Raw genomic sequence first — 27341 nt, 5'->3', positions numbered from 1 at the left:
TAATCTGAAAAAGACCTGGTGTCAGTATTCCAAGTAACTTAACAAAACCGATCATCGATCATAACAAAATATCAATATGGCGGTTTTTGCATTCTGCGTACACGCGTATAAAAAGTAATAATACATAATAATTATTTGTTTTCCTTCGACCTTTTACTATATTAACGATGACATTTTCTATTAGGGTAAGTAGCATAATGTAACTATAACGATAGCCAATGTTATAGTTACATGGTGCTATTTAGCCTAATAGAAAATGTTATGAATATGATGCATATATATTTTATAGCTATAGCTATGTAGGTAGTTCAGGGCCAATTTAGAGAGAGATGGCGCATTGACAAATAGGTTTGCATGATTATCACGCAAGAGGGCTCTCTTTTCCCTATATATTACTTTACTCTTTGCTAAATAACTACCGAACACTGCAAAGTTGCTAGCACACAAAAACACAAAATACCACACAATTACCAATGCTACCAACCTTAAAACACACATTGTCCTTTCCTCATCATCCTTTTTCTCCTTTTTACTGAACCACGCAACCCACACTGATGGCATTAAAGGGGCGCAGCACCTAGGCCTCCGTCGCCATCCGTCACCCCAGCGAGGTACTTCGCCCTCACACAGTCATCGCAGGTACAGCTGTCTTTGAGGGTACAAAGGCCTCGGGCTGTAGCAATAGCCTCCCATTTGATCTGGTCATCTAGGGTCCCACTTCTGCTTAGAAGATTCTGTTGAGGAAAAAGGCGGTGAAATATACTTTATACAAAAATGAAAATATATTGAAAGCAATAATACAGTTACGGTAGCTATTCTCTCTAAGGAGATCAGAGAACTGCGCAGGACATATTATAGTGCACAAGCATTTACTTAGACACAGGTGTACTCCCTATTCCTTCACTCTCATAGAGCGATGGGACGGTAATCCGATACCACTGGAGAGAGATCAGGCGCAGGGCCGACATAATATGAACGTGCTCTCAAGCACGGGTGTATCAATCACCAACTTTCAGACTACGGGCTGCTTTGTCAAAGTTGCTTAAGACCCACAAAGTGATTTCGCCTCTTCGTATGAGTCAAGACCTCGTGCACAGCAGTGAGAAGAAGAAAACCAGTAACTCAAAAATCTTGAAACCTTACCTGCATAACCTCAACATTACTAGCTTGCCACATGTCCAAATCCCTCAATTTCTTCTCCTCCTTAATTCTGATCTTCTTAGTCTTCTTTAAAGTCCCGCAGTAGACCGACAGGTCTTCGCTGGCTGCTATAGAAGTATCATCGAATTGTAACGAGAGGACGTCACAAGAAGTTGAGGCACCATCTCCATCGTCTACTAGCGTGGTCTCTCGGTCTTCTAGCTCGGAGTTTAGAGTAGACATGGAAGTAGCGTCCGTTGATGCTTGGTTTTAAGGGGCTGGTAGTTTATCTGGAAGTTGGAGTAAAGATGGATTTCTATAAGCTGTCTATCCGTTCTTTTGCGATTGGAGATTGAAAATATGGAGCTGATATCATATTCAATCTCTAATCGCAAATCAACTGAATATAGGTACATAGTATTAGTTAGCAACGATTGAAAAGACCAAAGTCTTTTGGTGAGTTCGTTTCATTTTGGGCTGTGTCAATGACTAAATTGAAAATTGTGTTTTATTTGTTAACTTATGGAAAATTTACTTCACAAAATAAAGTTTGTATTCTCCGAATGAATTTGCGGCATTTATATATGTCACCGTAAGATTACAAACATCGTTAGATTGCAATCTATCTCGAGAGATTGTAAACTGTCGAATTATTGTGAACCGTAACATCTGATTGCAATTTAAAGCATTATTTTCGCTATATTATAATCTATCGATGAGAAATTGTCAAATTGTCAACTGTCCAGCTCTCCTGATTGGTCAGTCTTTTGTAAGATCGACCAATCACGACTAGCCGTTCTGTTGCCATGGAGTTCCCGTAGAGTTAGGAATGAATTTGTGTTTGAAGACAAACTGATGAGTAAACTACCTAATTGTTTTGTTTTTTTATAAAAGTTTCTTATAATTTTCCAATTTCATTTAAATAAAACTACTTTTACGGATTTTATCGCGGTCGGTTTTAAACGTCGGAATTAAATAATATAATATAACCGCGATAAAATCCGTAAAAGTAGTTTTATTTAAATATCTAATATTCGTGTAAGTGTCAGAAATCAATATGTTTCCAATTTCAATTTGTGTTTGAAGAATAAATATTTCGTTACAATTTGGTCTCTCCATATGTCAGGAATATGAATTACATACTCGTACTAAATAATAAATACTTGAAGAATTTTTGAAGAGCATTTATTTTATTTAACTGGCACCTCTATTTCATTCCTAACTCTACGGGAACTCCATGGGAACAGAACTGATTATTGGTCGATCTTACAAAAGACTGACCAATCGGGAGAGCTTTCGGACAGTTGACAATTTGACAATTTCTCATCGATAGATTATAATATAGCGAAAAATAATGCGTTAAATTGCAATCAGATGTTACGGTTCACAATAATTCGACAGTTTACAATCTCTCGAGATAGATTGTAATCTAACGATGTTTGTAATCTTACGGTGACATATATAACGGACTATATGTGGCTGGCTTCATTTTATATTGAAAACAACACTGGTAATATTAAAACAACGTACCCAAATATTTCACTGCATAAAATACTGGACCTATATATACGAAAGAAAATAGAAAAAGTCCTAGTCATAAGTTTCTATAATATTATATAAAAGCTTTTACAGGACCACTTGTTTGAAAAAAAATAGTTTGAGAGTTTGAGTTTTATAGAAATGTTTATAGGTTAAAGTTAGCCTTTATTTCTATTACCACAGTTTTCAAAGTACGCCTGAGATTGGAGCGACGTGACGTTACAACAAAATGGCCGCCTACCCGCCATCGCGCCTTCACTGCTCTGGGTTGCAACTACAAAATAATTTTGCCATTTGGTAATTTTCTTTTGTGTGTTCAGCAATTTGGTAGAACCAGGCAGGCAGTTTTAGTTTGTTAGTTTTAAGCTTTTTAAGTTAGTTTAAGTGGAAATGCATGTTTCAGGCCCAATGTTAGTTTTAAAACTATGTAATTTTCGAGTCACGCATAGGTTTTATGTAAGTCTGAAAATGTTTTACCTAGCAGTTAGTTTTTAATTGCCATTTGTAGATAGGTTTTGTACCTACCTACCGGAGATTCATGCACAGCCATAATGAATTTGAGAACATTCCAGAATATCATGAATGTTTATATGCAGCCTTCCTTTGAGACAGCTTAAAGATGCTATATTTATTTATTCATAGATAAACGTGTCTGTTACCTGAGAGTCTTCCAGTCTGCTTGTGTCACTCACTCGCCGAGTAACAATTTTTGCTGTGATATTGTGTCCTGTAAACAGAAAATTCAGTTGAAGGAAATTATAAAACTTGTTGTCACTTTCTGACTTTTAACTCCCGGTAAAGCTAAATTGTTCTAGAGGTATAGTTATACTGTTATCTCTGATAACAAAAAGTCTCTAAGGATATCAGAAAGCTGTGCAGGATATATTATATATAGAGCAGGCGCATTTGCGCAGACACAGGTGCGCTCTCTATTCCGTCACTCTCTGCGCGCGATTGGACGGCAATCCGACACCACCAGAGAGTAATCAGGCGCAGGACCGACATTTATGTGCTTTCCGTCCGTTCCAAACGTCCATGTTATCCAGCAAGAGGAACTACCGTATTCATGCGTTAAATAAAAGTGCTGTGACTTAAAAATCTTTAGTCTCCAACTTACATCATCTTCGCTGTCAATATTGAGGTCTGCCAGGTCAGCTGACGCCGCGTCATCCAGCACCCCTTACTGGTCGACGGTATGGGGAGGATGGCGGACCCACTGGAAAATAACACAGGACAATCTTAATTAAATTATAAATAACATAAATCTTAAAATGGCTTCGGCTCGAGTTCGATTCCCGCAAATAATTATATCTAATTGCCTCTGCGATTCTAAACTCGACATTATGAAAACAGGAAAAATATGGTTTTTAAATATTTTCAAAGTAGGCTGAACTTCAGGCCTTTTGAAGGTTGATTTTAGAAAAAACACCAGCCTTTCACTACTTCCTATGTGTATTTGCTGGGATGCTGGGAAGAAGTGGAGCAACAAACTCCCCATCAACTTCCTAATGTGGATCAATATTCTTTTATAAATTAAAGATGTTATACAATATACCATCCTAATTCCATTCACCACAATCACCACTGTGTATCGCTTGAAAGAAGCAATTAAGGGGCAACCTTCTACGTAGGTAACTCGTAAATTTTTATTAGGTAAGAAAAGACAAGGCCAAAATCCGCAAATTGCCAATCCGGAAATTACCTAAACAGCCCATAGTGAACGATCACTGATAAATATACATGTGTTACATGCTCATCATCCTCCGAGCCTTTTCCCAACTATGTTGGGGTCGGCTTCTAGTCTAACTGGATTCAACTGAGTACCAGTGCTTTACAAGAAGCGACTGCCTATCTGACCTCCTCAACCCACTTACCCGGGCAGCCCAATACACAATGTTACTGGCTCTCTGGTGTCAGACTTACAGACTTCTGACTACCCGTAACGACTGCCAAGGATGTTCAATGACAGCCGGGACCTACAGTTTAACGTGCCATCCGAAACAGTCATTGTGTCTAAGATATACTTAGAAAGTACATACAAACTTATAAAAGTGGCATTGGTACTTGCCTGACCTGGAATCGAACCCGCGCCCTCATATGTTACAGATACACGTGTTACATACTAAAAGTATCAAATTTAAACATACACATACACAAGTAAAGCTCACCCGCGTTCGTAAGATATAACATTACTTATAGGTTTTACAGAACAACAGTGTGGCAAGTCGCAACGGAAATTAAATACTAGCTGGAGTGTTACCTGCAGTTGATATCGGAGGAAATTATATTTAAGTAGGTTAAAGATTTTATCTTGATCATCTGCGAATATACTAACGACATACAGGCATATTTTATGTGGTGCACAATTTCTTCAAGTATTTAATTTAGCACTTAACTATTTTAATTTTGGACTTTAACAAAAATATACTTAGAATGCGCGAAAATTCTTAAGGTAATTTTTTAGGGTACCTATTTTTATTATATTAGCTGTCTACCAGTGAAAGTCCCACCAAAATCAGTCCAGGAATTTCAGAGATTAACTGCAATTAAAAGGCAGATAACATTTTGAAAAGACGATTTTGGCCTGCAGTGGGATACTAAAAATCTAATTCTGATGTATCTGGATAAACATATTTATCTTACTTTTAAAGTCAAGAATAAGATGCATGAACACAATACGCAATAATAAATTCATACACACAGTTCTTTGTATACCAATTGACGTTATTAGGTACAGTAGACTGCAATTTTCCACTTAAGAATCAAGTCGTCTTTTGTCAACTGGGATACCTACTGAACTAGATAACTACTGACCACAGCTGATGTAGGGGACAAATATGTTTAGAAAATACATGAGTAGAACTGCTTCCCGCATTCGGACAAAAATAAACTGAATTGTTATGGTGATTCAAGCTATACTTCTATATAGGAGTAGATACAGAGTTTTAAGTATCTACGTATTTTTTATGTGGTAGTGAAAAGGATAATGCGTTAGAAATAAAAACCGCTTTCTTTCAGCATGAACATACGTAGGTACATCTTGCGCTGAAAGAAAGCTGAAATCCAGATCTACTTATATAAGGAAGTACCTATATAAGTAGGTATGTGACTATAGTTTGTTATCCTTTCACACAAACTACTATTTTTATGAAGATTTTAGCTTATTTATCAGAATAAAATATAGTCGTCTTTTTATCAAGGAGCGGATTCCCACAAGACGCGGCTGGAAACGCGAAGTAGTCTGACTATAATGGCAGGAAATAGTCGATACTCTATACCGTGCGACACGCTACCGACCACTTTAGATTAATTTCTTTAAAGTATTTCTCACTGGGTCGAGATTTGCAATACCTTACATATACCTAGTTTTCATTATGTATGAGATTTCTTTTAACATGACATTCTAATAAAACTCTAAAGTACCTATTTAATATAATGAATTAAGAAAATATTTACATTAATACAAACTCTAAAGTATGATAAAACCGATGCAATTTTAATTAGTAGGTACATACTTCGAATTACTGGGTATGCTTTCTCCCCAAATCCACGGTAACGATTTAAATAAAAGTAAACAGGAAGTTGAAAAAGGAGATTGGCTTCTTTATCGGAGTTGGAAAGTTTTCTATCATCATCATGAATGATGATGAAGAGTGATGATGGAAAAAGCTCCCTCAGGACGCAGGTGAACCACGGAGAATAGCTAGTACATATGTATATACATATGTAGGTACATATAATGTATATTCGGTGGAAGCCGACCCCAACATAGTTCGGGAAAAGGCTCGGAGGATGATGATGATGATTTACATATAATGTAGGCTACATTTTAAAGTAAAGATGGACCTTGAAATACATAAGTACCTATATCATCGGAAAATGACAAGATCCATAAGTTTAAAAATTACTTAAGAAGGCTTACTTTAGTATACATTTAGAATTTTACGAAAGGTTATAATTTCCCTAGAAAAATAATCTTACGGATCTTGTTATTTTCCTGTAACACACATATTGTAAAACTCACAATTGTCGGTGCTGTGACTGGTGTGCAGTAGATTTTCAGTGGAAGGCTGTTCCTGATAGTCTCTGCTGCGAGCTTTGAACAGTCCAAACTTCACTGGTGCCATTCTCTGAAACAAAAAGTTTTTCATTTACACTTGCACTTTTGAGACTTGAAAATAGACTTGAAATGTACATAAAAACGTAACCTCCTCTTGGTAGTCGGCTAAAAACAAATACCTAAGTTAAAGTTATAGGTACCTAATTCATTTTAGGAAATCTGAAAGCCTACCCCAACATAGTTGGGAAAAGGCTCGGAGGATGATGATGAATTCATTTTTAAGACACATTGCACATATTTTTTCACATCACAGACATATATTTGTACGTGTATTAAAATATAGTAATTATATAGATACCCACTTTTAATGAATTCATTTTATAGAGACGTTTAGCAGTAGGTACACACACTAAAACTTTCAGTCGGCCGATAGTTGGGTTTAACTCATAAATCAGTATGAAGATGAATAGAAGTACACACGTAACAAACTATCAGGTATTTGCCCGACTAAAACTTCGACTGAATTCACTTTTTTCAACCACCAGGCCTACTTTCGGCAGAGATTTTTTCAGAATCTTATTATATTTACACCAGTACCAAAACCCCGTAAGTACTCGTTGATACACCACGGTTACAAATTAACAACTGACATAAAACGGCTGGGCCGTGAATTTTACACGATTCGAGAGCACTTAAGGCCACCTCACACGTTCTTTTTCTTTTTCTTCAAGCATCCTTCAGTGTGGCCTCCAATTATAAAATTATGTGTAAAGGTTCTTGGTCCACTTGGTCACGGTGGGAAAAATTGTACTTACGAGGTTTTCTTGTGGGTAAGATAAGTGCAAAGGTATAGGTAAGTACTTACTTATCTTGCTATGTATAAGGGAATTTAGATATCTATGGGTAATAAATAAAAACATAAGAAGGCGTGATGCGCAATTTCATTACTGCGTAGGTTTAAATTCGCATTTACTTAAGTAGGTAGTAGTACCTAGGTAGGAAAGTTGTTTTTCGTAATCTGAAAATATATTCACCGTATTTATTTCTTACCAAATAAATACGGAGGAGGTCAGATAGGGCAGTCGCTCCTTGTAAAGCACTGGTACTCAGCTGAATCCGGTTAGACTGGTAGCCGACCCCAACATAGTTCGGGAAAAGGCTCGGAGGATGATGATGATTTGGTAAGAAAGAATGTTACTTGTGAGATGGCGACAGATAGAAGAAGAAGAGTATGGAAGTACCTAGAAAACATGCTGCGCCGACCCCAAATAAAATTGGGATAAGGGCAGGAGGATGATGATGATGATTTATTTTACGTTATTTCGACAGTTAGATTATCGGAAATTTTTTAATCAAAAGTGACAACTATCTTTTTTCTTTCACGCCAAATTTTAATGTTCTAAGTTGATTACATTTTTTACACAGCTTGAGACAAGATTTTATTTCTCCGGGTGCAGGAAGTGGTTCCCTCTGGACTCGGATACAGCTAGTATTCATAATAAACGGTTTACTCGATATACCGGAAGAGGAAACTTTATCGCTACAGATGTTTGACGTTTTGTCGGAGTTGCAAAGCGAGTTTACTACCGATCGGATGTAGCTTCAAGTAGAATATAATTTGTAGGTAGGTACCTACTTCTATATTATGTTCATAATAAAAATAAAGAGGAAATATAAAACATACATACCTGCTATGAAATAAACTGAATTCACGAAAATAATAACAGGAAAACCATGAGGGCAATCGTAAATGTTTATAAACCATAAAACGACGTTAAAATGCATTAACCGCCGAAATAAGGCTGCAAGTAGATACAATTGACATAAAATAAGCAAAAGAAAATAAGGACGGTAAAAAACTTACTATGTACAATATATTTTGTTATTTATTTTAATCTAATCAGATCTCTTTGCATTTGCAATTCCTGATACGTCAATATAAGTCTTTAATGTCGCATTAAAATCTACGAAAACCCATGGAAATTAAAATTAAATAAAGCAATTATTTATTTATAAATATTTAAAAGGTAAATATAAGATTATTCTTATTTGCTTGAATAAAATCACGCCTTCCGATGTCTATAAACAGCTGATATTAATATATTTCCTTATCGAAAATTCTTGAACAAAAGAAAAACGACAAAAGACTAATCTAGTTTGTTATTAAAATTAATATAATTACTTACCTTTCAATTCCTTTTTTAAGCTGCTAGGAAATAAAACAAAAATTTCACATTCTAGACTCAAAAACACATTGATATGGGTCTTAGTAACAAATGGTAGAAAATTTCATTTAAATATAGGTGCCACTCTCAAAATATGACTCAGGTAGAAAATCGTGTATAAAATAGTCGGTTTTCTAAATATTTAGTTTAAAATATAGATTATTTGAGTAAAAATAAGCAGCGCTCGCTTCCGAGTCGCGATCACTGGGCTGTTTATGAAGTCGACTGTATCGCTTTAGGAACAGTGATTTAGGAACAGGTATTTTGGAACGCCTTGGTAAACGTTTTAGTGTTGTATTATTTGCGGTAGACTTTCTGGCGTCTTGGAACTTTGCGAAATACTGCGCTTGAACTATTTTAAAATACAGCGGGTGGCAGAGACATTCACCGACTTCTCACACTGTACAGTGTTTTATTTCATTGAAAGAGCCCCATTTCATTGAATGAAAGATAGTCTTCTTATCATTGACAAACTCACCCATCCACGCTATTTGTCCCACGGTGGGCGCCATTACGTCACTGTATTAACAAAACCTTTCACATCGAAAATAAATAAAAACACCACGTATTATTACGCGTCCCGAGAGAACTACTGTCCGTACGGGGATAAAATATAGCCCATATTACGTGCAGATAATGTAATGTAGCTTTCCAATCGTGAAAGAATTTTTCAAATCGATGCAGTAGCTTCGGAGCCCTTAAAGTACAAACAAACAAATAAATATTAAATATTACTATAGATAACCGTCCCGAAATAGCTGTTCCGTACCGATCCAGTGTGCCTACTAAAAGAGCTTTCCGCCATTACAGCCCAACATCGCAGATGCGCGCGCATTCTGTTTATAATCCACTTAGTTTCGATTTGACGTACTCTCTTTACATGTCATTGCCATTCAAATATCAACCTTAACACTTTAAAAATAAGGTTCGAATTTACTTTGTAGTAATGTTACATCTTATTGACATTTGAAAACCAACTTTAATATCTAAGAAATAAGGTACGAATTTACGTTGTAGTAATGTGATACAAATACTAGCAAACAATTCGGTTCTGTTTGCCTTTAATTGGAATAAATTATTTATTGAAGTAATTTTGTTGGTTAAGCATTTACGTGGTCAGTCTAACAAGATTTTGCCGGATTACTGGCTAGCTAATTTAAGAATTAGTAGGTGATTTTGTTGTTACGATTTTGGCGTTAGACCTGTTTTTATACATTGGGTAAAAACTGTCTAATGCGTAAATTTTACGGTGTACTGAGTAGTTGTATTTACATACTTACTTCCCAATTAGGAATATCAAGAAAAATTTGAAGTATATTTCATCATCTTTCACGCGTAAACTATTGAATACATTTGGATGAAACTCGGCTCACTGGTCGATTTACTTTATCCTGGATAAATACAAGGATAGGTGTTTTATATTTTTATATTTGGCTGTAAATAAGTATACCTATATGGGAAAACCGATTGTAAAATGTATTAATATGTCATTATCTTTAACCCAGAAAGAAGGAGTCAAAGTAATGTATTTATTATTTGTAAAACATAGGTAAAAGTAGGAGGTTCTGTGTTTCAAGTGCTATGTATAAAAATAGTATTTTGGTAATATATGTTACACCATAAATAGAGACGATACAGTATTTATCAATCTATGACTGATCTGTAAATAAACTACGCTTTGTACTTTTATCTTCACGCCATCTTAACTTCAGTTTGTCATGCGTCAACGTCAGTTATAAATATGATAGTGACGTTTCGGATTAGTAGGTATTTATATCTATGGTATCTTTCAGATGAAGCACACGTCAATAGTTTTTGAGTTATTACTATAGCGATGTCACCTTTTATTTTGTCTGATGACGTTTAGTCTTAGAACCTATTAGGATTATCGTCACGCCATCTTAATTTCGCCAACGTCATTTGTAAATCTGATAGTGACGATTAGTAGGTACTCCTATTGACGTTATCGTTCAGATGAGACAAACGTCATTAATTTATCTTTTGAGTCATGATTACCACCTTTATTTTGTCTAGTGACGTTTTGGATTAGAACTTATTATTTGATAATCGTCACGCCATCTTGACTTCTGTGTTCATACGTCAACGTTATATATGTAAATCTGATAATGACGTTTCGGATTAGTAGGTACTGATATCAAAGTTATCTTTCAGATAAGGCAATTAGAACTGATTAGATAGATTTGATTATCGTCACGCCATCTTGACTACAGTTATTCATACGTCAACGTCACTAATAAATCTGATAGTGACGTTTCGGATTAGTACCTGCTTAACTTATTGTTTAGGTAGACAGTCATTGATTTGCTTCGTTTAAGTCATGATGACTAACACGATGTCACCTTTTATTTTGTCTAGTGACGTTTTGGATTAGAACCTAATAGATAATTTTGATTATCGTCACGCCATGTTGGTTCCAGTAAGTCATACGTCAACGTCACTAATAAATCTGATAGTGACGTTTCGGATTAGTACCTGCTTAACTTATCGTTCAGGTAGACACGTCATCGATTTGTTCTTTTGAGTCATTATGACTAACACGACGTCACCTTTTATTTAGTCTAGTGACGTTTGGGTTTAGAACCTATAAGTTAATTTTGATTATCGTCACACCATCTTGACTCCAGGTTCGTCATACTTCAACTTCTTAATTTTGTTGATGACGTATTGGATTAGTAGATGATATTAGAGTTATCGTTGACGTAAACCAAGCGTGATTGATTCGTAACAAAAGCGATGTCACTCTAAAAAGACTGTGACAGTGACGTTTAGTATTTGTGTACAGATTAGGCATTATTTGATGACGAATCGTCAACGTCATTAATAACACTTTTGAGTCATGTATTCCAGAATATTCTAGCTTGTTTTCATCACTGGCTTTTAATTTTATTTCCAAAATAACTTTTCATTGCTACAAACAGACAAACCTATAAACTTTCCTTCTACACGCAGAGATAAATACTCTGGTGTATTTTCATTAACCACTGCCAAGTTAAAATCGACCCTCCACTGTAGTTCACAAGGTTTAAAATCAAATGATGTGGCAGTGATGTCATTTGATCACTCTCTAGTGGAACGACTTAATTGATGGAGGTTTTAAAACTCTATGAGGGAACACAGATTATAAAGTACTAACATAGTAAATGTGCTAATTAGGTAAGCGAAATGTATGTTATTGTACACTAAAAGTGTTTTGTTTCAAGGTTATTTTCCTTGGTTTGTTTTTAATGGGCGTTTTGAAGAGGATATCGTAGTTATTAAGATAGTTAGCAGTCAAATTATTAGTGTGTTTTTAGGGTTCCGTACCCAAAGGCTAAAACAGGACCCTATTCTTTGGGCTCCTCTGTCCGTCCGTCCGTCACCAGGATGTATTTCTGTTGCCGCTATAACAGCAAATATTTGCTGTTATCCTAGAATAAAACTAGAATAAATAAACTATTTTGAGGGGCTCCCATACAACAAACTTAGTTTTAAATAATGGTACGAAACCCTTCGTGCGCGAGTCCGCCTCGCACTTGGCTGGTTCTTCCTAAGTAATTTAACTAAGGCAACTGCCAATGCAGCTGTTAAATTATCTGTAAAATTACTTAGGTACCTCATTTTTCTATAAGTACTTGAAAAGTTTTCCTTCGTCAAGGGTCCATAATTTACCTATATAAAATATCGTAAGGGATCGACGATGAAGGAAATCTACAAGGTTTAAAATAAAACAAAAGACACATGATGAAACAATCTTGCATTTTGAATAAATACTACATACATGTTTAGTTACACTATTTTCTGTTCATTATTATTTAAATTAGTTAACTGTTACAATAAAATTTTGGCGGCAAAATTCTAAAATAGTTTTGCACCCAGCTTGAAAACTATTTTTAGGAACCTTTTGGAAAAATAAGCGTTTTAATGACTAGATTCTTATGGCGGATTTGTTTAAATTAAGTTTAAATTAATAGTGACTAGAGCCATTTCGATTAAATAAAATATAATTGTAGGACTAGGTATGTATTAAGTTATTTAATATAGTGGTTGATAGAGATGGGTTTGTGTTAAGTACATAGGTAAATATTGTAAGCGAAATCGACAGATTAATAGTTAAATAACAAACCCAGATTTAAAAGTGGTTGCATAAAACTAAATATTAAAAATAAATCCAACGCTTTAAGTATTACATACATTTGGTAATGCATTAAAATAAATAAAATTTCGTTTTCTATTAATAATAAATGTAAAATAAGTATATTGCTTGATATGAAAATTCTGTGACGTCATAACCTGCGTTTTCATACAAGTTGTATAGAAAGAAACCATTTTGACAGATCAATAGAATTACCTATTGAATTTGATCAGATGTGAACTAAAGTATTAAAAAATATATTTTAAAAACAAGTCCATAGGTATATACCCATCTCTTTGAAAAATAACCATATTATTTTCAAATGTAAGTACATATTAAATCACAGTTCAAAATAAGTAGCATGAATTCTGTAGATAAGCAAAATAATATTAAATATACTCAGTTTCATTTGCACGGGAATATGTTAATAACAATGTTAGTATATTATTTATTATTTATATAAGTTATTTATTTACTTATAACCAAGGTTTTAAAGGCCGGTTCGTCGTTAAGATTGTGCTCGAAAAATGGACTCTCCCTGAAAATTACTGAAGCATCGGATATGTGCATTTGTCTCTTGCCATATCTGAAACAAGAAAAGTTATATTAAAGAGAAAATAAAAATACTTATTATACTCATTTTGTACTTTCCACGACACCTACTCTACACTAATATTATAAAGAGGAGACATTAGTTTGGGAAGATGCTACAAAAGTACAGAACCGATTTGAAAAATTATTTCACTGTTGGAAGCTCATCCCGATTCCCGGGTAACATACGGGCCTGATTCCGGGCTTTATTTTATCTCGACATGGGTGAAACCATGAAAAACAGCTTGTTAGAAATAAACATTGACCAATCAGTCATAATCATACACTGGAAAGGACCTATTTATATAAATATATTCATTTTATAAGAGCTCCTGTATTAAAAGTTTCCTATACGAAAGTACCTACTCTGTGAGACGTTTAGAAATACCCAAACTATCTCTGTTAGTTGTGTTATGTTGAAATTCCAGATGGCGCTTTTGTCAAATTCAGTTTGACAAGACAGCGTCATCTTGTAGCAGTAGTGATACTACTAACTAAACAAGTGACGAGCGCTTCATTTACTTCTACAGGACCTGTTGCATTCAACAAGGTACTAAGTCCAATAATTATTATTGGCGAACAAAAACAAATAGTGTAAGCAGGTCTGGTTGGTGTTGCGATTTATTGAATCAAATTAATATTTACTTAGGAAAATGCTCAGCAAAATAAAACTTGTGTGAATTTTGGCGCCCAACGTGGGACCAACAAATCTTATAAGATCGACTTAAATAAAATACCTCAGTGTGTTCTGTCAATTCTACAAGGTTTCAGAAGATAATAAATCAAAAGCTATTTCTTTTAATTATGTCTTATGAATAATTCTAACAATAACCAATTTGTTCATGAAAGTTTTCTTGAATTAATTTTTCTGTTTCTACTCCGTTATCTATTGCTCGAACCAAATTTAATGGTATTTTAGATCATAGTATCTCTACGCATAGACCATATTCAGCGAGCCCCTAAGGTAGTAGCAAGACGCCATTAACTTTGACGCCACCAACTACAAACTCACCGTCCTCTCCCATGCACAGAGTAATATTCCTGCAGCTCCTTCAGATAGTTGGAGATCTGTTCGGCCGTATCGAAGCGCTCGGGGCGACGCGGGCGCGGATACTGCGGCGCACGACAAGATGGCTGACAACAGCAACATGGCGGGGAGGAGGAAACGCATTTTGACTGGAAAGAAAGAGGTGGAGTTAATAGAGAAATAATTAATTTTGGAGGGTCTAAATTGGCTGAGGATCGTCATCATACGTACGAACATCAGCGTCAAAAATAGCTGAACAACTCAAAATTTTAAAAGTGTTTAGCAACATACACAAACGCTCAAATTTAGGTACATAAAATCCTAAACTTCAAAAATTATATAATCCGGTAAGTTACCGACGATTCAATGTTTAGCAGTTTTAAAATTTAGCTTTGTTCAGCTACTTTTAAGCTGACTGTATATTTATATTTTAGGCACGTCGATAGTTTATACCTGGCTTTAAATATTTGCCTAGCAAAACTCGGTCGATGATGGACGTCTCTTTCGGTCGTTCCGTCTGTCCCCAGTTTCGTACCTATCTATATTCCCCGTTTTCCCCACCAATATACATTTTTAAAGCAATCATTAGCAATTTTACTGTTCGACTGAAGAACACAGGTCTCCTCTTTAAAGAGATGGAATGAGCATTAGTACAAGCTTGCTAACAACATAACGAATTTCTAGATCGATAAAATAGTAAAAATCCAGGCCACGTGTGTTGACGCGTGGCGTTAATATCTCATCAGTTGGGAAATAATCCCCAGTATCGCAGTCACAGATGAATGCACCAAGATATAACTAGATACTGATTGTATTTCAAGTGTTAGAGCCTTTTCGTGTATTACACAACTGATTTTTATGGTTTACGAGCTGTTGCCCGCAACTTCGTCTGCGTGGGCAAGTTTCATACAAACTTTCATCCCTATTTTATCCCTTGGGGTAGAATTGATCAAAATCCTTTCTTAGCGGATGCCTACGTCATAACATCTACCTGCATGCCAAATTTCAGCCCGATCCGTCCAGTGGTTTCAGCTGTGCGTTGATAGATCACTATGTCAGTCAGTCAGTCACCTTTGAGTTTTATATATTTAGATTAGGCTGGCTGTGTTTTAGCTCGTGTAAACAGGTGCAAGAGTCGACCGATCATGAAAGATAGCTTAAGTACCTCCGTGTTTTGGTAGGAATGACAAATTGGCGGGTTCCGACTATCATTTGAATATCTTAAGTAGTAGTTATGGGTAGTCAGAAGCCAGAAAGTCTGAAAACCAAAGGATATCTGGTAACTGGATTGAGGACGTCAGGTACACAGTAGACTGGAAATAGACTCCAATTTGATAAGATTAGGAAAAGGCTACGAAGAGGTTAGTCTGTGACCTGTGAAAATATAATTTCAAACGTTTCGGTGTAACCTACAATTTTTATCTATGTAACTTTCCAAAGGAAGTTGATCTCATTCATCGTCACCTTCTTAAGTATAAGTATTTGATCCTGGCCACGAGATAAACCTGGTTACCTTTCTACCCTTTAGTTACGGAGCCCTATAAACAATTTTAAAAATACTCTCCTATAAACCCACATTTGTTCGATCAGAAACAAAGTTACCATAATGTAATTACCACAGAGCCTACAACTGTCAAGCGCTTCGCATACATGCCGCCATGTTTGTTAAGCTCTCGATCGCGCCAAAATGATGAAGTTATATAATTAACAATGCAGTTTGGACATTTTATGTGGTAAAGGCATGTAATTAGCATTATAATAATTTATTTTTACTATGAATAGTGTGTGATAAGTATGAATGTAAATGGATGAAGAGGTAGACCTAAGAAAAGATGGATGGATTGCCTGAAAGATGACATGAATAGGAATGGAGTGAGTGTCAGTATGACGAGTGACAGTTAAGAATGGAAGCGGAAGACATATTGCACCGACACAAATAAAATTGGGAACAGGGCAGGAGGAAGAAGAGCAGGCTTCATGTGATGGTTTTGCTTTAAATGTTATTCTTCCGGTGTGGCCGCTATGGTGTTGTTAGAAAGAACGTTGAAACGAAAGTCTGAATCCGCCCATCTTTCTTTTGGAGACTTTTGTGTTCCAGGGCCAAGGTAAAACATATTTTGACAAATGTGTTTGACAGTTTTTGAAAATGATTGCATACACTAACGATTTCCAATCTTTCCCGTAACCTGTGGGAACTACTCGACGTGCCTGGATAAAAGATATAGGTATGCAAGCATATAGCATTCCTCTATGAAAGAAAAGACTATATAACATTGTTTTTTTTCAAATCTGAGCAACAGAATAACGAACTCTTCAGTTTTATAATATCAACTTATATTTCACAGGACAGCATAAAATATTGTCACTTTTACAAGCTCTTATAAAACTTGCAACAGCGTCATTTATGATGAACATACTTGAAAAATCAAGTGTCTATCATATAAAGTGACTGAGTACCAAATACAAGAGTTTTATAACATTTATAACACCATAAAAATTGATTATAAAGTTATAAAACACTAAAACTAGATTCACAGCACTAATTACGATACTAGTGTTGTTCCCACCGATAACAAAATATCGATAAATGTCAGACACATCAAAGCGAATGCTAATCGGCGAGCACTCGTTTTATCGATAATATTGAGTTATTTATCGATGTCCCAGCTTTATGTGATTATGATAATCAGTTTTAATGTTTAATCTTTTCGGTTTTGTGTGGGTTTTGTTGTATTAATTAGATGTTGCAGAGTAAATACGTAAGCCACTTGTGTTTGGAAGCTGTCGTAATTTTCTATGCTATATGCTAAACGTAGATTTCATTTGATTTGACAAACACAAAGTTCCGAATTGGAAGCAGCTTATGCTATTGTGATAAAACTAATGAGAATAAAAAAAATTGGGAAAGTTGTTTGTAATCATGAGTAGAATCAACTGTTTAAGTATCTAATCGCAAAAGTTGTCAAAAGCTAAGCAAATTATATTGATCTTCAAAATCTATGGTTAGATAATCATATTTAAAACTATCTTTACTTCTATAATTTGGTGAAAACCAGCTAATGAATGACCAACTAGGCTTTACAAAGAACATATTAATTAAGAACAGTGTTGACGAATATCTTGGGCCATTAAAAATCTTGGTTGCCCTTTACAGAAGATGTGTAAATTACTCTTTTAAAATAACTTCTCGAGAAAACGCGTCATCTTTGAACTTTATAATTAGTTTTGAAAGAAACATCTGAATCGTTTACGTTGTAAGCGACCCTTTTCGGAAAAGGTGAAAGATTTTTACGCACCTCCTTTTATTATCTTTTTTTATACTTGAATAAACTAGCTACACTTTCTTAAATCGGTGTATTTAAACAGAAAAGAGAAAAATATGACTAGTTTTATGCAAAATTGCTGGCAGGAGCTGGATGCGAGAAGCTGAAAGTCGATCTCAGTGGCGTGCACTTGAGAGGCCTATGTCCAGCAGTGCACTGCGATAGGCTGATGATGATGATTGATGCAAAAATAAGGCTGTTGTCGAAATATTTCACTAAGTTATTTGTTTCTGCGTTTTATTTCCATCATATAGCCGGTTCAATTCCGAGGAGGTTTAGAGAAGAGAGAAAGAAGTTTTTATAAGAAAGAAAAAAATACGATTTTTATTTTAAGTTATACGTTGTTTATTTTACCGTCATTTATCAAAATCTAACTCACTATACTAACATTGCAAAACGTTTCTTTAAAATCACCTAAAGAAAATAAAACAAAAATCTTCAACCCTATTTTCCCTAAAATCAAGACACCAACCTCTTATTTAGCAAACAATTTACTTTGGCATTTTGTAAAATACCCGTTAGACCCAGTGTTTGCCCGGCTAACTTGAAGCGCCCGTCTTTCAATGGGGAGCGGCTAAATTACCCGCCCGTACAACAAGTGGTTTAGGGATGGGCTGAGGGTAAGTTATCGATATCGATGTTTTCGTCTTTGGATTTTTGTGATCAAAGTTAAATATTGGCAAGATTTAGCTTTTGTAGCATGTTGAGGAATAGGTATACAAGAAAGGGCTATCTTATCATCAATTCCTAAATTATGGAGAATTATGGTATTTTTAAAACCAAGGCTTATCTTTGTCATAATTTACCGAACGGCGGTTGCGGTAAACTTGTAAACTACTTTTCGAAACATAAGCCTTATTATTTTATAAATATAAAAATTCTATAATGTGTTATTCTATCCCTCCTCCTCTACAATACCTATTTGACAATGTCTGTGATAAACACTAATCGCTCCTTGTAAAATCTAGACACACGGCAGTGTGTCCGCCAAGTTCGAGCAAAAAAAGCGACACACCGGCCGTGGGTTATATTACACGAACCATTTCGGGCCAAATTCGAACACCCTATAACTCAAAATCTATTTTGTTCACGCATATCAAATTTCAAGTATCTGTTGAGACCCCCTCACTTATCTAAAATACAAAATTTCATTAATATACCTATTGTAGGTCTTGAGATATTGACGTCAGAAAATCGCTATTTTTACTATACACTCACTGACTGACTGACTGACTGACTGACTGACTCACTCATCAAAAACCTAGACCACTTCCAATGGTCGTATTGACTTGAAATTTGGCATGGAGGTAGGTCTTTATGTCAAGGTAAAGGGAAAAATCTGAAAATGGTCAAGTGTGAGTCGGTTTTAAAATAATGAAGGTGTTTTATACCCCTAAGGAACTAAAACGAACTAAATTTATCTATATTTATATAATGTATCTTCGAATGGTCGTACCGATCTGAAATTCGTTACAAAGGTTTGTATTTAGTCAAAGTAAAGTAAAAATCTGAAAACGGCCAAGTGTGAGTCACTTTCGAAAATAACGAATGTGTAACTTTGATCCACAAACATAATATATGATAACATGTCATGTCAGTCAGTTGGTAAATCTAGTTCATTTCTTTGTAAGAAGCGTGCATATTAAAAAATCTGAAAGATAGAATAAATGAGTCATTTCCTTAACTAACTTAGTCATATGAAAAAAACCATTGTCTGTAAAGTCGTTTTACTGACGATAGTTGAACGTGACAACGTGAGTAGCTGCCGATTGTGCCTCTTTGTCGCTCGCTGCGTGCTCTCGCTTGCACTTCAAGCCTTAAACGGAACGCCTCAGAGCGAGGTAACGCCGCATGAGTCATGTTTTTTCGTGCGTGCAGCCGGCTCCATCGATTTATAAGACGTTGTCACGTCAAAAAATAAAATAAACAACCTTACAAAAATAAATGAAATCCCACCCAAAACATAAATGTGAAAGACTGCCAAGTTCGATAATATGGGAACGCTTCGCCTATAAAGAAGTGAGATCTGAATAAGTACCAAGTTCCATACACATACCTCAGTTAAAATAGTTACTTTTAATGATGTTACTTGGCAAGTTTTAATAGAAAATTAAATACTTGATTCATTGCATTTAGTAGGTTTATAACAAGGTGTGTGAAAACTTGCCAAGTAGCATCATTAAAAAGTAACTATTTTTAACTGAGGTATGTGTATGGAACTTGGTACTTATTCAGATCTCACTTCTTTTATAGGCGAAGCGTTCCATATTATCGAACTTGGCAGTCTTCACATTTATGTTTTGGGTGGGTACTGGTTCTCCGATGCATCCAGTTGACTGGAAGCCGACCCCAATATAGTTGGGTAAAGTTAGACAGATGATGACGCTTGCAATAAACACTGGTACCCTCCCGGGCAAACCAGCAAACATCGATAAAACATCGATACTTTACCACCCACCTACCCAGTTGATTTGCCCCGTGTGCCGCCGTTCTAACAATGAAGAGGCTCCACAATTTCCATCATGCGTTGCTGGATGCGGGTAGATGCCAATTTTCTAGTTTGTTTTGTTTTAGCCGGTTTTCAATGCTTAGTTATAAATAGTATTTCGTTTTCAATTACGTGCATAGACTTTTAATTTTTGGATGCACTTTGAAATTATTATTTTTAGTGTCAATTTTGAAAAATACGCTATTTTCTGGTTTATTTCAAACATGTAAGAACATGTGACAAATGTCTGTTAAACTTTTGATAAAATCATCATAATTATCGTTAGCTTCTGTATGCTTGCACTGCAAACACAATACCTAACCACTCTAGTACCTACCTATAAAAGTGATTTGGTTATCCTTGTATTGTTTTTATTACCCAATTACCTTTAGTTTATAGAATTATTTAACAATTACTTATAGCGTTTTAACTAATTAGGCTGCATCTTTTCCCTTATTCCTTAAGCAAGAGCGTAAGCAAATGTCAAACCTATTTCTAATCCTCAGCACGTAATCCATTTGCATACATAATATTCATATGTTATACCTCAAGACGCACGTATTAATAGATAGACTAACATATTTTAATGAAGACTATTAATAAACCAATATAACTACCAGCACGCAAATCCTCTGAAAAATTAACGCACGAACAAAATATTTGAATAATAAACAGCCAACGGTGTTGCCAGCCTCAAAGGCAGTATTCACACCACGGCGGATATTATTTTCACGCTTGGCAACACATTAACTAGAAACGGAACGTGCAAGATGGCGGCCGTGGTATGAATTCCCGCCAACTTTGCGAAACAGTTTACAACTTGAAGTTTTACAAAACTTAGGTACTGTTAATTGCGTTCGTCCTTTTGATATGGCTTGAATATTTCATCTTAGATGTCGCAGTGGTTATGCTTGGTGACTTATGATCTTTAAGTGCTTTATGAGTTATAGAGCTAATAGGGACACCTACATAACGGTCATATAAAACAGTGGCACGAATCGTAGAGGTATCGTACAAAGTAATCGTAGGTTATTTGCATAGATTAAAATAAGAAAAGAAATAACCTACGAGTGCAGTAGAAATGGTTTATTACTAACTGATTTTACAAAATGGAGAAGGTCCTCAATTCGAATGTTTTTTTTTTTGTAAAGGTAGGCTGACTGACGTATTTATTACCACAAGCTATTGATCTAAACGTATTCATCATCTTACCTAGGTATTTGCCTAGTCTTTTCCCAACTATGACTATACCCCATAATAAGACTGATCTAAACGTTCAACCAAATAAAAATGTTTGAGAAACTCCATGTATACCTTAAAATATAACCTCAAAAACATTTAAAATCGCTGCACACTGTACGTCTATTATACAAGATTCCACATTTTGACGACACCTAAGAGGTATGAAGATACACACTTTGGTGAAAAACTCATATTAACATGTAAGAATGTACGCAAGTTGGTAAAATGGGAGCCAAAACTGTCCCAAGGAACCATTTTACCGACTTAATCAGAAGAATTTGGTTTTAAATGTGTTTAAAGACCTGTTTCAATCTTTGCTGTTATAAAGGGGTTCTATTTTTAGCTGGAAGATTTTTGGGATGTCTTGAAAGTTTGAAGTTTATAAAACATATTCTAGATTGCCGAGTAGCTAAGCAACTGATCAATTTATGGGCATATTTTTGTAAAGAGTTGTAAGTATTTAAGTCTTCTGTAAATCACTGGTAGTCAGATATATGATCGTACCCTTGATAAAAGGATACCTACCATATGTCCTCAACCAATTACCTGCCGATATTAGAAATCAGAAAGGAAGAGGACCAAATTACTCAAGCAGTTCCTCCTTAGCACTTTGTAAAGTTTTTGGCCCAATTTTTAATATTTTATTAATCTTTATTTTTATTTTTGTTGGTTATTAGTTTTAAGTATAGTTAAGTATCAAGTTATAAAGATAGTTACATATGTATATTAGATTTAAGTGTCCGCACTTTTAAAGTACCTATATTATTTTTAAGTTTAAGAGTTTAGTAAAACGGTTTTGTGGAGCATAGATCTATAGCAAAGATTGTAAGAAAACGTGTTTGTGATAATGAATAAAATAAATAAATAAATAATAAGACTGGAAACCCAAACATAATATTACTTATGTAGTCTAAAAGGTCTAGTATAAGGATAATATTTTTTTGAGCCTTAACGATCTTTAGGTCCTATTTAAGAACTAACTTTTATTATACTATTAACTCTTCAGGTTTATAATATTAGTTGCAAGTTACTTAAGTTGTAAGTTAACTCATTATTTATTATATTATGAACCTTAAAAACTATAACGGCTGATTATCCAATCACTTTTATCTTCAGAATATGTTTGACGTTCTAAAGACAATACTTATGTCAAACCGCCATATTGATTCCTCAGATAGAAGTCCACTGATGATTGAAAATACATTAGACAATTAAACAAATGTGTAATCTTTAAATAGCAGTTTGCAACACATTCCTCCCACATACAGGATCTTAGGTGAGCTCGTAAAATCTTAACAACCCCATTTGGCGTGTAGACTCTTAATTTAGAATAAATTGTTTAATTCTATTTAATTACTTGCGTTTCGGGAACGAGTTGCCAACCATTTGATTGGGATTTAAAGGTTGTTTTCATTACGTATGTAGGAACGTATGTATGTTGGAACTTAAGGAAGTTTTCTTCAAACGTGTGGTGTGCTGATTGGATAGATTGCAAAATGATGATGATGATGTCCTCCTAGCCGATTATCGGCTACGGCGGCTGTTCTCATGTAAGGAGATTAGCCAACTGCGCAGGACATATTATAGTGCACAAGCATTTGCGCAGACACAGGAGCACTCACTATTTCTTCACTCTCAGAGGGCGATGCGGGACGGCAATCCGACACCACCGGAGAGAGATCACAAGCAGGACCGATGATGAGGAGATTGTAAAATAACTTTGTCGTAAGAGATACTTATATCTAGTATCAAAATGTCTAATTAGTAATTAGGAATGATCAGAAATAATTAGCAATATCTTTATGTAGATTCAGAATACTCGCACACTGCAGAATGAATAGTTGGCAGACAGACAGTTGACATGACGCATTTATTATTTTAAAGAAATTCTTGAATTAAATTCCAATTAAAGCTTTCAGTCGATTTGATACTTTTTTCAGAACGATATTTCCGACAACTCAAACCATAAGATGAAAAACTTCTGACTCTGAAATACATATACCTAGGAACTTACCTAAATATTTATTTTTTACCCGTTTCTAAAATGAGTAGGTAAACCTAGCTATTTATTTAACTTTAGAAATAAGCATGTATTTAATATTACTTACAGAAATAAATGTAGGTATTTTCTTCTTGAATTAGTTTTAAGTGGTATATTATATAAGTTTATTTAAACTTTTTAAATGAATGTAAATATTTTGTAAATATGTTTCTGCTAAATAAACTAATATATCCATTTTCTTCTATCTGCGGTTTAAAATTAATTTACTTAATACGCTGATCTTCAACGTAAGTAGTAGAAACTTACTCCAAAACATATGAATGGCTCAGTATATTGACCTTTTAAAATCCCCTTACGTCATTTATCCGTCCCTCTCCCTAAATACAAGAGAAAATATAAGAAATCGCCTACCCACAGACTCTTGAACGAACAATTGTCCCTATACCTAATCAAATAATAAAATCTAACATCATTTATTCAAAATAGAATCTTAACAATACTCTTTTATCAACTTGACATCTACAACTCTTTTCTCTATGGTGCGGGTCAAACCTCTTTGCACAACCTTAGTGGCCATTTTGACATGCGTAAGTATTCGATATTTCAATGTGCGCGCTAAAATACTAGGATTATAATATCAGGAGTCTATTTTTGATCTTGTGGCTAAATATAGAATCTATCTAAGTCACATGGGATTTGAACTCTATACTATCTATAATAAAGAAAACATTATTTTTGTTTGTACCCTAAAGGCTCCGAAACCATTGTGAACTGATTTGAAAAATTCATTCACTGTTGGAAAGCTACACTCTTCCCGAGTAACATAAGCTATATTTTAGCCCGAAACGGGCAGAAGTGTGCCCAAATGACACAGACGAAACCGTGGTAAAACGTCTAGTAGCAGATAAGGGTTGGAAAACGATTTAAACATTGATAAAATCTCGTCATAATTAAGAGTAATTTTAGTAATGGTATTAGTTTTCGCGTTGTCATAGACAGTAGAACATAGATTTGTAGTGCGTCAAACTAGACACCAATTACATGGGCAATTAAAATAACTTTAATTGGCTTTGTTTTGCGTTCTTCACGCAAAAATATTTGACGCGTGTTAAATAAAACAAGTTTGGAAGTAAAATATAGTGAGTAACAATAATATTTTTTGGAAGATTTATTATTTGATTTTAATTATATTTCCGTCAAAGTAGTAGGCATCCTATCTTGCAAAATTTCATTCAAATCAGTTAAAGACCGCTTCAATGGACTAGCTACTTATCGGAGTTCCCGAGTTCCATTCCTTGGTCACGCTAGTCCATTTACAGGTCTAAAATCAATTTGTGTATTTTAAAAGAACGTTCAAAGCCCCAGTTGTTTTAAAACGTTTGGACGTCACAAATCTGTCCTATTGTATGCTAAATTAATTTGATTGCTGCCTTGATACGAAATAAACCAATATGGCGTCGATATCTCCTGCCATTGTTGTCACAGATTATAAAACAAAGACTTTTGACAAAACAAAAGGTTTGATGCCGAATATTTATTGCAAAAGATAATTTAATACATCAGAGCCTGTATGCACAGGAAACATAAACGTCAGTTTTCTTAAAACAACTGTTTGCTATGGATTTTCACGTTAAAGTCAAAGTGAACAGTACCTATGATTAGCTTACCTTGTGGCTAAGTAACTGGCGACCAAATAAACGATGCACAGATTGTGAAAAGTTGATATGGCTAGAAAGACTGTTACTTGTGAGATGACGGCAGACATAAGAGTATGGAAGAAGAAAATGTATTGCATTTAGTTTGACTGGAAGCTGACACTGATATTGTTGGGAAAAGTTAGGCAGATGATGAGGGATGGTGATAACCTCATAGCCAATTGTCGGCCACAGCTTCTGTTCTCATATAAAGAGATCAGCCAGCTGTGCAGGACATGATATAGTGCACAAACATTTGCGAAGACACACTTTCATAGCCCGATGTGACGACAATCCGACACGACAGAGAGAGATCAGGCGCAGGACCATAGATAACTTCTAGTGACAGGATTGACATTTACGTGCTCTCCGATGCACGGGTATACCAATCACCAAATTCAAAACTCCGAGCTGCTTTCCCAAAATCCACAAAGCGAATTCGGCCCGACGGGAATCGAACCCGAAACCTGAATGCACAGCAGTATGTGAGAACTAGACCAACGAGGCAGATGATGAGTCACAAATATACATACAGCCAAACTTTCATATTTATGATATAGTGTGATAAGTTATCATTTCAAAATATAGAACCTGTCCGTTCTAGTGATCGTTAAACTGTCAGTTCCGGTTGTCATACAAATATTTATAAGGGTCGTAACGCAGTGAAACTTGAAAGATTGACTTCAGGCAAATGTAAGGCAGTAGAAAATTTCAAGGGATCAGAAATGCGGATTTATGTAGGTATAGTAGGTACCTAGAGAGAGACATCAGTAAAATGTATCTATCTTGGGTACTGTAGAGGTTTCACCACAGATTACTATAATGTTTCACTCTCTATGTTTAGGTTTTAGGTTTTGCTGGTTGACCAATGATGGATACATGGAATAGTTAAAAAGTAGGCTTACAAAGATTAGTTTTTACATCCTTTTATTAGGTCGACCTATCCGCCTAGCTCATCATCATCTTCCGAGCCTTTTTCCCAACTATGTTGGGGTCGGCCCCAGCTCCAGTCTAAATGAATGCAGCTCAGTACCAGCGCTTTAAAATTAGCTATTGCTTATCTGACCTCCTCAAGTTACCTCTCCCAGTTACTGGTTAGACTGGTTGTCAGACTGGCTTCTCACTACCAGGGCCTACAGTTTAACATGCCCTCCGAAACACATTCATTGATGCCTAAGATATGCTTAGAAAGTACATATAAACATAGAAAAGACTGGAAGCCGACCCCACATAGTTGGGAAAAGGCTCGGATGATGAGTAATTTGTTCGGCACCAAAATTGTGTACACGGCTGCCACCCGAGTCTATCGCGAGCATGTATTTGCTCATAGAGGTCGCAGTTTCGTGGAGTTTATAGAAATACTCTTATTGTTAGCAAGAGCGAGTAGGTGCACTGCACCTGAAGATACATTCATATAAAACATTGTACGTCAAACTGCCGAAAACTAGAATTTTAAGGATTTCGTTTGGGGTGAGTCTGAAAATATCAATCAAATCAAAACTAATCCAGATTCTAGCTACAACGAAACTGCCACATGACAAATGCCACGAAATTCTCGACAGTCAAACTCGTACTAACTAGGAAAGTTCATTGCTATACACACAAAAATATCGGGAGTACTGCGAAAATCGTTCTGAAAATATCAATTATTTTGCCCTTTACGGGTATCGAATGTTGGACCTCTAGCTTAGGAGATATTACAGTATGACTAAACCACCATCAGAAATAGGTATATTCTATCGGTAGAGACCTTTTGCTTGGTTTTGCTGAACTATGTATTAAAAGAAAATATAGGTAGGCAGGGTAAGACAGTGGAAGATAATGAGCACATCAAAAAGTTTTTTTCAATTACGTAAAGGAAGGAAAATATGTTTTACT

General features: G+C 35.3%; 1 pseudogene; it reads right to left on the bottom strand.

Annotated features, from left to right (window-relative positions):
- Positions 1-560: 560 nt before the first annotated feature.
- On the bottom strand, positions 561-9113 carry LOC135116675 (uncharacterized; annotated as a pseudogene).
- Between the last annotated feature and the right edge of the window lie 18228 nt (positions 9114-27341).

Source organism: Helicoverpa armigera, chromosome 27 (genome assembly GCF_030705265.1).
Source record: "Helicoverpa armigera isolate CAAS_96S chromosome 27, ASM3070526v1, whole genome shotgun sequence".
Classification (NCBI taxonomy): domain Eukaryota; kingdom Metazoa; phylum Arthropoda; class Insecta; order Lepidoptera; family Noctuidae; genus Helicoverpa; species Helicoverpa armigera.
The sequence above is the reverse complement of the archived record's forward strand: the minus strand, read 5'-3'. Positions and strand labels throughout refer to the sequence as shown.